Source organism: Convolutriloba macropyga, chromosome 5, assembly GCF_964194025.1.
Source record: "Convolutriloba macropyga chromosome 5, txConMacr16.3, whole genome shotgun sequence".
Lineage (NCBI taxonomy): Eukaryota > Metazoa > Xenacoelomorpha > Acoela > Convolutidae > Convolutriloba > Convolutriloba macropyga.
Window position 1 is genome coordinate 69,854,064 of NC_134472.1, and position 10,187 is coordinate 69,864,250.

General features: G+C 32.0%; 1 protein-coding gene across 1 annotated transcript in view; it reads left to right on the forward strand.

The window, feature by feature from the left end:
- The first annotated feature begins 869 nt into the window (after window positions 1–869).
- The window catches only part of LOC142339599 (uncharacterized), a 98,685-nt gene continuing 89,367 nt past the window's right edge, over window positions 870–10,187 (forward strand). The window contains exon 1 of the mRNA XM_075389749.1: window positions 870–1,096. The gene's annotated coding sequence lies outside the window, so the exon portion shown is untranslated. The remainder of the gene's footprint in view (window positions 1,097–10,187) is intronic.

Consider the following 10,187-nt stretch of genomic DNA (forward strand, 5'->3'; position numbering starts at 1 on the left):
AACTCTGATGGTTTTAGATGTCGCATACAACAAAAATGAAGCAGTTTGAAATTCTCAAACATTGTAGAAAAATCTCATATCATTTGATTGCAATTTGATCAGATTGTTTGACGAGAAAAGTGAAAAGATACGAAATTTGCACAACTGCCCAAAATATTTTCTGCTCCCTCTAGTACTACTCCCAAAATGACCCCCATGAGATGCGTTTGGAGATGGGGTAGCATGTCGTTTGCATCATAAATAAATTATATTTGGGCTTCTATTAGACCTCGCTTCTCTTCCCTTTTGCCTCAATATACAAGTTGGCAGTGAAACCCTGTACATACTGTAAAATTTGATACAAAATATGTATGTATTTCGTACTACTGCAATTGTAATGTTATTTTTTAGTTCGTTACCGTTGTAAAACAAGTAAAAATAAGGTCAAAGTAGCTTAAAAAACAATAAAGCCTCCAGCATTTTTCATTTTATAGTTATGTGCAGAAAAGTTATTCAATTTTTATACTCTATACCCATTTACGTTTTCTCTTATTCCTTTTTTCCTGATCTTAAAGGTAGTTTTCCACACGACAATAATTCGTTCAAGTTAAAGTTTGTATAAATAAATCTACCCCCCCCCCCCCACCCCCTTCAGTTTTTGAGAGATTTCTAATTCTACAACCTATCAATAAAAAGAACCACGTAATTACTCTCAGATATATTATTCAGAAAGACAGGCCATTTTTTAAAAAAGACAAGTAAAAAATGGAATATTTTCCACGGCATTTTTTGATTGGCTAAAAATTTACCTTTCAAACTATGGTTCAAAAATACACACTTAGATGCTTGTATAGTAGCAATTTATATGTCTTCATTTATTGTTATTTAATACGAAATTTGTTTAAAATCAGTTCATAAAACGCACAAGCGCTCTGTAATAATCACGCCGTGAAATGTGAATACTTTTTTTGGTTCGGCCTTTAATTTATAGGCACTGGCCTAGGTGCCACTGTGTCTATTGCTCTATTTTTGGATGGTATCAGTGAAGGATTAACCCAACTAAAAGTCTATCGATAATTTTAACTTGAACAACTGCACCAATTTGTACTTGGCACAGGTAAGTGACCTTGTCGATTGTTTCACGTGTGAAAAGATTCAAAAAATACCAATATACCAATACAAACCTGATCTTTTCCATTTGTGCTCCCCCGTTCGTTTTGCGCCCCCAGTTACAGAGCACGTGCCATTACATAGTAATTCATCATCAAACAATATGGCACGTGCGTCTGGGGGTTGCAAATAATATGCGCCCTCTAAGCTGGGGGGGGGGGGGGAGCACAAACGGAAAAGATCCTACAAATCTTAGGGTTTGATTTAGTTCAAATTTGATTTTGTCTCTCGTATGTCTGGGGATTGGTTTAATTGAAGAACTTTTAGATTACACTTTAAAGCTTTTAATTTTCTCAAAGTGTTTGGGTTTGTTATATGCATTGCCGTCAAAGTTTTAAATTGGCTTTCTCACTATAAGTCAAATTCTTCGGTATTTTTTTGAAAAATGAACCCCCTTTTGCCGTAATTATCAAATTTTAGCAGCAGAAACAATTACTCACCCCAAAATTTTGAAAAACCAGGTCACAGCGCTCAACCTAACACAGAATTCTAAAATTTATTAAATCAGCTAATTTTTATTAATTTTTTTATGAATCAATATTTATTTTGTTTTCCTTTTAAGTTTGTTGACAACATTGTGCCAAGAGACAACATTAGTACATTATTTTACTGCTCAGTGTAATTCACTGTGGCATATCATTAATCTAAAGCACATCCTAAGCGCACCGCATCTTTGGTAACGACTCAATAATCAGCAAAAAAATCAATCTGAGCTGTACAGGGATCTAAAGGACAACAAAAATTACTTAATTGTTAGTTCAAATAAAAAAAAACATGAAAACGAACCAATACACGCAAAAACACAAGTTCTTACAAGAAAAACTATCAAAGTTGTCAAAACTGATGATTAAAAAAATTTAAGGTCACTTATTGCTAAGAGATTTGTCGTGTTGAAATTATTACTGAGGGGCACCCTCTCACACGTAAGGTTGCTTTTATTTCAAATTTGAAGCTTTTAAAATATTTTTTTAAAGGTTGTACCTGGATTTTTGTTTTGTTTAGTTTGCTACAGCTTTCTTTTTTGAATTAAATTTTATGCCAGAATCGTATGCTAGAAACGTGTAAAACTCAGAATCATGTTTTTGTTCCGAAATCTCTTGAAGGGGGAGGAACTATATATTCAAATGGGCTTTTTGTTCAACCAATTTCGACCGACGATATATTCATCGTGGAAAGTTGTGAGTAGTATCATTAAAAAACTCATCTAGCGTAGGATATGGAATTAAAAACATTTATTTGAATTTCGTTACTAGATTAAGTTATTGAGGTTTAACATTTACTGAATTTTGAGACTGATTGAGACTTATTTTCATTCACATTTTCCTGACGGCTTGCCTAATATTTAGACAATTTTGCTAAAATATGTTAAGATTGTCAACATTAGTGTTGTTGATTTTGTTATCACAGACAAAAAAGTATTGTTGAGTACTTTGATTTAATTTTTTTGCCTAAAACTTTTGGATATATAATTTAAATGTAAGCATTTGGCTGAATATTTCAAATTTCAGCACTATTTCAAAATTCAGCAACAATATTTGAAACAATTGAGTGTTCTCAATGGACAAACAGCAATAGCAAGGCTGGTTTTGGTTCAATCTTGGACTGTTACAATCCAAAAATAATTCGTATTGTAATCAGTCGGCCTTTTTAAAAATAAAATGATCTTTTTTGTTACTTAAAGAACAGAACGATTCAAATTAAAGCTCACCGGTTATAGAACAAATTGATTTGCTAAACCTTTACAAGTTAACAAATTTAGTTTTTTACTCAAAAGCTTGTGGTCGTATTGAGTTTTAAAATTATTCGATTTTTATATAAACAATGACTTCTTGAGTCATTCAACTAGTTATCTCTGAGTTTGGTCAACTTGTGGCTCAGTTCTAGCAAAGAAAGAACGCTTTTTCTTTATACTGGATGAACATTTAATCTTTTTGCGGTTTTTGGAGTTAAGTTCTGGTTTTCCGTCTTTGATGCTACCATATTTCACAATTTTTGTTTTATTTTCAGACATTTGCCCATTCTTCATTCATTTTTTTTCAATTTTTTGCAATTTATCGCAAAAATAACAGTTCACAGATCATATTACTGGCGTTAAAAGGGAGGCACAAATCAACATATCGAAATCTAAAAACATACAGTTTAAGATTTTAGAGGCTTCGACACTTTTTCTAGAAGAATTCAGTTGAGTTTTTATCATTTTACTGTTGTTTTCACTTTTCTTCGTGTGAAATTTACTAGAGAATGACAGGTTTTATTGGTTTTTTTTAGAATTAGTTGAGCCTATATTCTGATTAGAGTAGATAGATGACGGCCTTCTTGACTTTGAAAACAATCGTTTAAAAAAAATTCGCTTTTTTGTTATTTTATTCTGTTACCTAGTCTCGTTAATTAAAGGACAAATTTGACATTAATGGCGTCAAAAGCCGGCGGAATTGTACAAAGTAAAACAATTTGAGGAATTCGTTATGCCTTTAGTGGCTTCGACACGGTTTTCTCGCAGAAAACAGTAAGTTAATTTTTTATTTTTGTCTATATTCAACGTTCTTTTTGTAAACGTAAGACATTTTTTCAATAACTATAATTCTCAGGGTTTTTCTTTTGGGCGAATAATTGAACCTAGTTTTTTTTTCATTTTGTAGCTATTGGCTTTCATGAGTTTAAAAATAATTGTTTTCGAAAATAGAAAAGCGTTTCTTAATTTTACACTTTTGTCTCTTTGTGGTCAATTTTTTACCCAGTCTCATTAATGACAGATCACATAACACCTTCTTCGGATTCAAGGGAGGCGGAATTGAGCATATTTTGAGGGCAACATATAGCTTTACGGCTTCGACAGCGTTTTCTCTCCAGTTTCATTTGATTTTTTGTCTGTTGCCTCTATCTGTTGTTCATTTTCTAATCGCATAAAAACATGAATAAAGACAGGTCTTAATGCGCTCCTATATAGACATCGGGGATAATAAAATGTTTGGATGTTTTCAGTTGATATCTAATGGTTTTCAATACATTGAAAATAATTGTTTTTAAAAATTTAGGCGATTTTTTTTAACTTTGCTGTTTTTGTTCTTTTATGTTTAATTGTGACCGAGTCTTGTTATGGACTGGTCCCATATCTTTTCTAGTAAAGTCAATGATTTTTGTGTCGGTTTCAGTTTTATTTGACGCTATCTTGACTTTATTTTTAAGTTTTTCTTTAAGATAGATGTAAAGTTTTTGATGATAATAAAGTTTGTTGTTGTTTGTTTTTATTGTTCGTCTTGGCTCGCTTTCTGATCTCATCAATCTAATTTGGTTTTATTACTACAATAACGTATTTGCGTTGGAGGCGATTTTTTTTCAATACATCAATTTTTTGAAAAATACTTGAATATTTTGGGGTTTTCTATCTGTTCCTCATTTGGTAGAAAATTATGCCAAAAATGTAGCTGGGGTCGCAACTTTATGTGCGAAGGCACATTACCGAGCCTTCTTGTTTAATATGTTTAAGCATTTGTCTTTCTGATTTTATATTCGCTCCGTCATTTGTTTTACTAATTAGCGATTAATTCGAAATTGACATGCGCAATTAGTTCTTGGATCATATATGACATATCTTGATCTCAAAATGACTTTTGACTTATTAATCTGCAGTTATACTCCTGTGGTGTTAAAGTTTGCAGTTGTTTTGAAAGTTTGCATTCTAATATTTTATCTGTGCCAAATTATTATTACGTTTGTTACAACAAATTTTAGTTTTCTATTATTATTAACAATCAATTGGTGTTTCTGCTGCTTATTTGAAAACAAGTAGTAATTTTACGATTAGAACACAAATGTTTTGCGAACATTTGTTTGTGCTGAGATTGATTTTGCCAACAAAACTTTCTTACCCAATTCGGAATTCACTATTGGTCTCGCTTTTTCTGATACTGAGCTTAGAAAATTCAGATCAGTAGAATTTGGAATAAAAAAAACAGTTCAGAGGTTTTTTTATTTATTCTTCGAAAACGCCAGGGAGCACCAATTGTTTTTAGATCTATTGACAAAAATAAACAATGCTCTCATTCTTGTAACTTCTCAATAACCAAAAAAATTAGTTATCGTCATTTGATTAAAAACAGTTGAGTGAGACCTATTCCTTCCACTTAATTGCAGCAACTTATGGGGGCGATTTAAATGAGATTTTTCTTGTCAAATGTCTGAGAAAGGTCGTAGCGAGAACTGAGTTTGTCTGTTTTTGGACATTTTTGGTTTTCTGTGATTTTTTGAAGTAGATGTTTTTCTGTTGCCTAGTTTTTCACATTTAGACGGAAAGGAAGCCAAAATGAACTTTGAGATATATTTGCTTAAATTTTTAGCTTTCTTCCGGCGTCATTAAACAATCGTTCATGGTTTCAAGAATTTTTGTTTCTGTTTGAAAGCAAGTATTATCACGTTTCATAGCAAAGTAAAAAATAATTGACGCATTTACAATATGATGTACAATTTTGACTTTTTTAAAGAGGGAGCAAAACGATTATCAAAAATGTCTGAATTTATATTCTTAAATTGATAACACGTTTTCTATCGGTTCATTTTGTTTTCGACGGTTTTATTTCTTGTTTAGAAATTTGATAGCTAAAACAATCTGAGGTTAATTTTTTTACAGTTCAAATCTTTTCTGAAAACATATCATTTTATTAATTTTGGCCTTAATATGACATGAAAAATGGCATATATTTATTGGACAACCAGCTCATGAAGCCAACGAATAGATTATGATAGATACCTTTTAGGTAACCCCGTGGGTACCCGTGTCAAGATCAAATGGTTAAGTTGTCAGAACTAGCAAATGAAATGGATAAATTGTTCAAAATTGCAAGCCCAATGGTTAACTTGTCAATCTTTTGTGAGTTCGTTCCAGTTGAGCTCAATTCTTATTGGTTAATTCAAGTTCAAATTCAGTTATATACCACAGAAATCACGTGGAACATAGTTGCTCAGTTTGTATAACAATACAATGAGACCTAATTTGACAGAACGATTATATTTTAATTTTATCATCTTAATGGGTCGTTTTGCCATTCAATTAATAAATAGCAGATCTCCACTAGCGTTTCCATGATTGATTCTTTAAAAATGTTCGTTATACCATTTTTTATTTTATAATTGCAAACTCAGATTCTATAGTTTTTGTTTTAAACATTTTCACATCTTTTAAAGTTTTATGGTTTTTGCTACAACTTATAATCTATGAACTTAAGTAAGAACATATGTTTGAAGTCAGTCAAATATGTAACTTGTAAGAACCCAGTGAGTCGAATGGTTAACCTTCCAGAGCCTTGTTAGTCGAATGGTTAACATGTAAGAACTTGCAATTTTTGGAAGAAAAACTTGCAAGGCGATGCATCGCCTTGTATGAGCTTGAAAGGAACCTACAAGTTCTTACAAGATAACAATTCGCATTCGATTTGATGTTGGTAAGTGTAGTTTTTTGAAAATCGGAAGCTGTTTACTGGTAAATTTCATGAAATAATTTAGTAATTTGTATTCCAACAAAAATTTTATTGGCAGAATTTGATGTGTTAGTTTCAGATCAGAAGAACTGTCGTATTTTTTGCGATTGAAGCACGTCTTTACAGCCCAGCTTGATTGTTTCTCCAAAGTAATAAAGCAATTGTTCTTTGAGCAGGCCAGTAAAAGACCTGAGTAGTGTAAATGACTTATCATTAAGGCTTTCAGAAGTAGTAGTCTTGTCTGCTCAGGGAACGGGCGTGATATACGTTTTATTTTTTTTATCCCTGTAGCCATTTTGCGTAATGCATGTTTTAGTTCTTCTTGAAATTAACAGATTAACAGATTGTTTCTTTTCGTTTCTGCTAGTTTTGATTTTTTTGAGAATGTTATAAATTCAGTTTTTGAGTGATTGAGCATTAGACGGTGTTTTTCGTAATATTCAGATATATTTCTTCAGGATTGTTGAAGATTATATGTTGCTAATTTTAGGTTCGTATTGTATGTAAGAAAGATAGTATCATCGGCGTATTGAATTATTTCTGCATTAGCAGGTATTTGTTTGTTCAAGTCATTAATGTACAGGTTAAAAAGAAGGGGACCTAAAATTGTTCCCTGTGGGACACCTTGATGTAACCCAATCCAACCGGATTCCACATGATTCACTATGGTTTTTGTAGCCTGTGTGATAGATAACTTTCTATTAGGTTTAAGGCATTTTTGGAAAATCCTAATTCATGCAGTTTTTGAAGAATGATCTTGTGATTAATCAAATCGAAAGCTTTAGACAGACCTAGTAGAGCTGCAGAGATAAAATTATTATTATTTATATTGTACCTTATAGTTTCAGTACAATAAACGAGGGCGTCAATCGTTGAGAATTTGTTACGGAAACCAAATTGAGTATTGGAAAGCAGTCGAAACATTTCAAGATATTCTGAAGTTTGCTCACGAAGCAAACGCTCAAAAACTTTTGCTAGTGAGCTTGTAATTGATATTGGTCTGTAGTTCTCAGGCAAAGAGTTTTCTCCTTTTTTAAAAATTGGAGTAACAATAGCCTTTTGAAGATCTTCAGAAATTTTTTCTTCAGCTAAAAATTGGTTAAAAAGCAATTTAATTGGATCAGCTAAAAAGAGAAACCCATCTTTAAGAGCCCATGATGGGATATCTGAAGGACCTGATGGCTTGTTTGAATTTAAATTTTTTAGAGTCGGTAAGACTTCTTTTGTGGTTACGAGTCTAAAATCGAAACTGTTTTCAGATGTTCTTTGGTTGGTGGGAAAAAGTTGCAAGCGCTTCTAATGTAATCACCTAATTTAGATATTTTCTAAAATGATATTTTAGATATTTTCTAAAAAGGTATTTTCTAAAATGATTCGACTTGTATTCATCTGAAACGCATGTGCGAAACTTTAATCTTGGTACCTGTCTCATTACAGATTTTTCAATTATTGAGATAACAGCGTCGATTTCACCTAAAATGTGAAAAATTTTAATTGACTTTAATACATGAATCAGAATGCTGAAAATTATTTTCTGCTGAAGTTTGTTCATGCGAAGTTGCAACCGGCATGGCTTATTTATTACTCGTGTTTATAAAACCTACAATGAATTACAAGAAATTAACAAACCGTTTTTTTTTCTGCACAGATGAACGATTTCACAGACTATTCTGATTACCGCAGTTTTTTTAAAACTCATGGGACTTTATCTTCATTGTTTACATTGTTGTTTTTTGCTATCGGTGCTGTGTTTATTTCTTGCATTCATATATCTTTGTCATAATTCCGGATAAGAATGTTAGCCTGTTTCAATTATTCAGTCTAATTCGCATTTTTGAGCCTTCCCCTTTGCCAGTTCATGTGAACAAATTGGCCGCATTGGGGCGTGTCTTAGTGAATTGTTATGGAAAAAAGAAAGCGATCCATCTTTGTTCACTTTCCAAGACCAATTTCCTTAAATAGCTGTTAAGATTTGTCGATGAAAAATTTATGACAATTGCAATTATTCTGGCTTCAATATCTGGCCAATTCTAAATGGCGTTCAATGAACCTAAAATGCGCGTCTGTGTTAATAAAGCCGAATTTTAGTCAAATTTTGTGAAACTTTCCACTTAAATTCCAAAGAAAAGTAAGGTTATTTATTCAAAATTTAGTTTTCTTAATGAAATTTAATAATTGATAAAAGGCTATTTCATTGTCTCCGTCAAAAATTTAGCAACGGTGGGATGATTAAAAGTCACTTAGGAACGAAAAGGCAAATTATGTTTTGTGAGAATTCGACTAACGAGGTCATTTCGAAGTTATGCTTTGTTGAAAAGAGGTGTGAAAACAAATTTGTTCAAACTGATTATCAAAGCTAAATGTGTAAAAAGGCGTGAAAAGAACATTCAATTCAGCTCTCGTTTGTGTGTTCTTTTCTCCCCGACATCCGGAGCAGTAATTGTTTTGAGTACTTTTGGGGCTGGAAAAGTAAATGAGCAATCACCTGAACAACCTTTTTGGGATAATTTTTCAATTGGATCGTGAAAGAGAATCGATCAATTCGATTATGAACATTGGCATGGCAACAGATTTGGTGGGAAAATATTGATTGTTTATCACACCTTTCTCAGTAATTTTTTTCTTTTTTATCCCGCGTTACAAGAAATTTGATCCTGTAAGATGGGACAAAAATCTGACAAATTTAATTTCATGCATTTTTCAAAGACTGCATTTTAATCTTACTATATGACTTTGCAGTCGATAAGACATTCAATACGTATCACATGATAAAAATACAAACTTATAAAATCTTACTCGATAAAAATTCTGTCCTAAAAAATGTTAGGGTAAGATCTGATGAAACCAAAGAAAGAAAAGATTTTCGTAGAAATAAAGTAGTAGCTTACACAAATTAACTTTGAAGCATCTAGCAAATAATTTTTTTTTCCATAAGAAATTTTTTTTCATTTTGCCAGTATAATTTTTAAGATATTTAAATGTGAATAAGTCGCCCAATTGGTTGTCTAAGATAAATTCCATTACTGGTAAGCAACAAGCAGTTGTAACCTCAATAACTAGCAGGTCAGAAAAAACAATTTGACTGTATCTGATCTAAAATTAAAAAACATACAGCTGATTGCGGAAATATCAGACAAATGGTTTTGCTCCTATTGTCAGCACTGTGGTCAACAAAGGGGTTTTTAAGTTTTTCTTTCCTTTTTATGGTAATTCATATTTTCTCCTGTTGTTTTTTGTTCTGTCTGACACTTTTTTGTCTAATTTTTTCGACTGAAAAACCTAAAAATCGCCATTTTTTTAGTTTCAAGCAGCTTTTTAACTTTTTTTTATCTGTTTGACGTCATTTCTTACACTCATTAGCAGTGGGTTTAGCTGCCTTGCATGATAATTTATTTGATCATAAATTAGTAAACTCAAAATTGATCAAACGACACTCAGATTTATCTAAACTTCTTCAACGTCAAACCTCTGGTGTTGTAAGCCGGTTCCAGTGTAAAACGTTATTAGCGCTTATGTTTTTTCTCTAGATGAAAATCCAAAAAAGAGTTTGCATAGGTTTTTTAG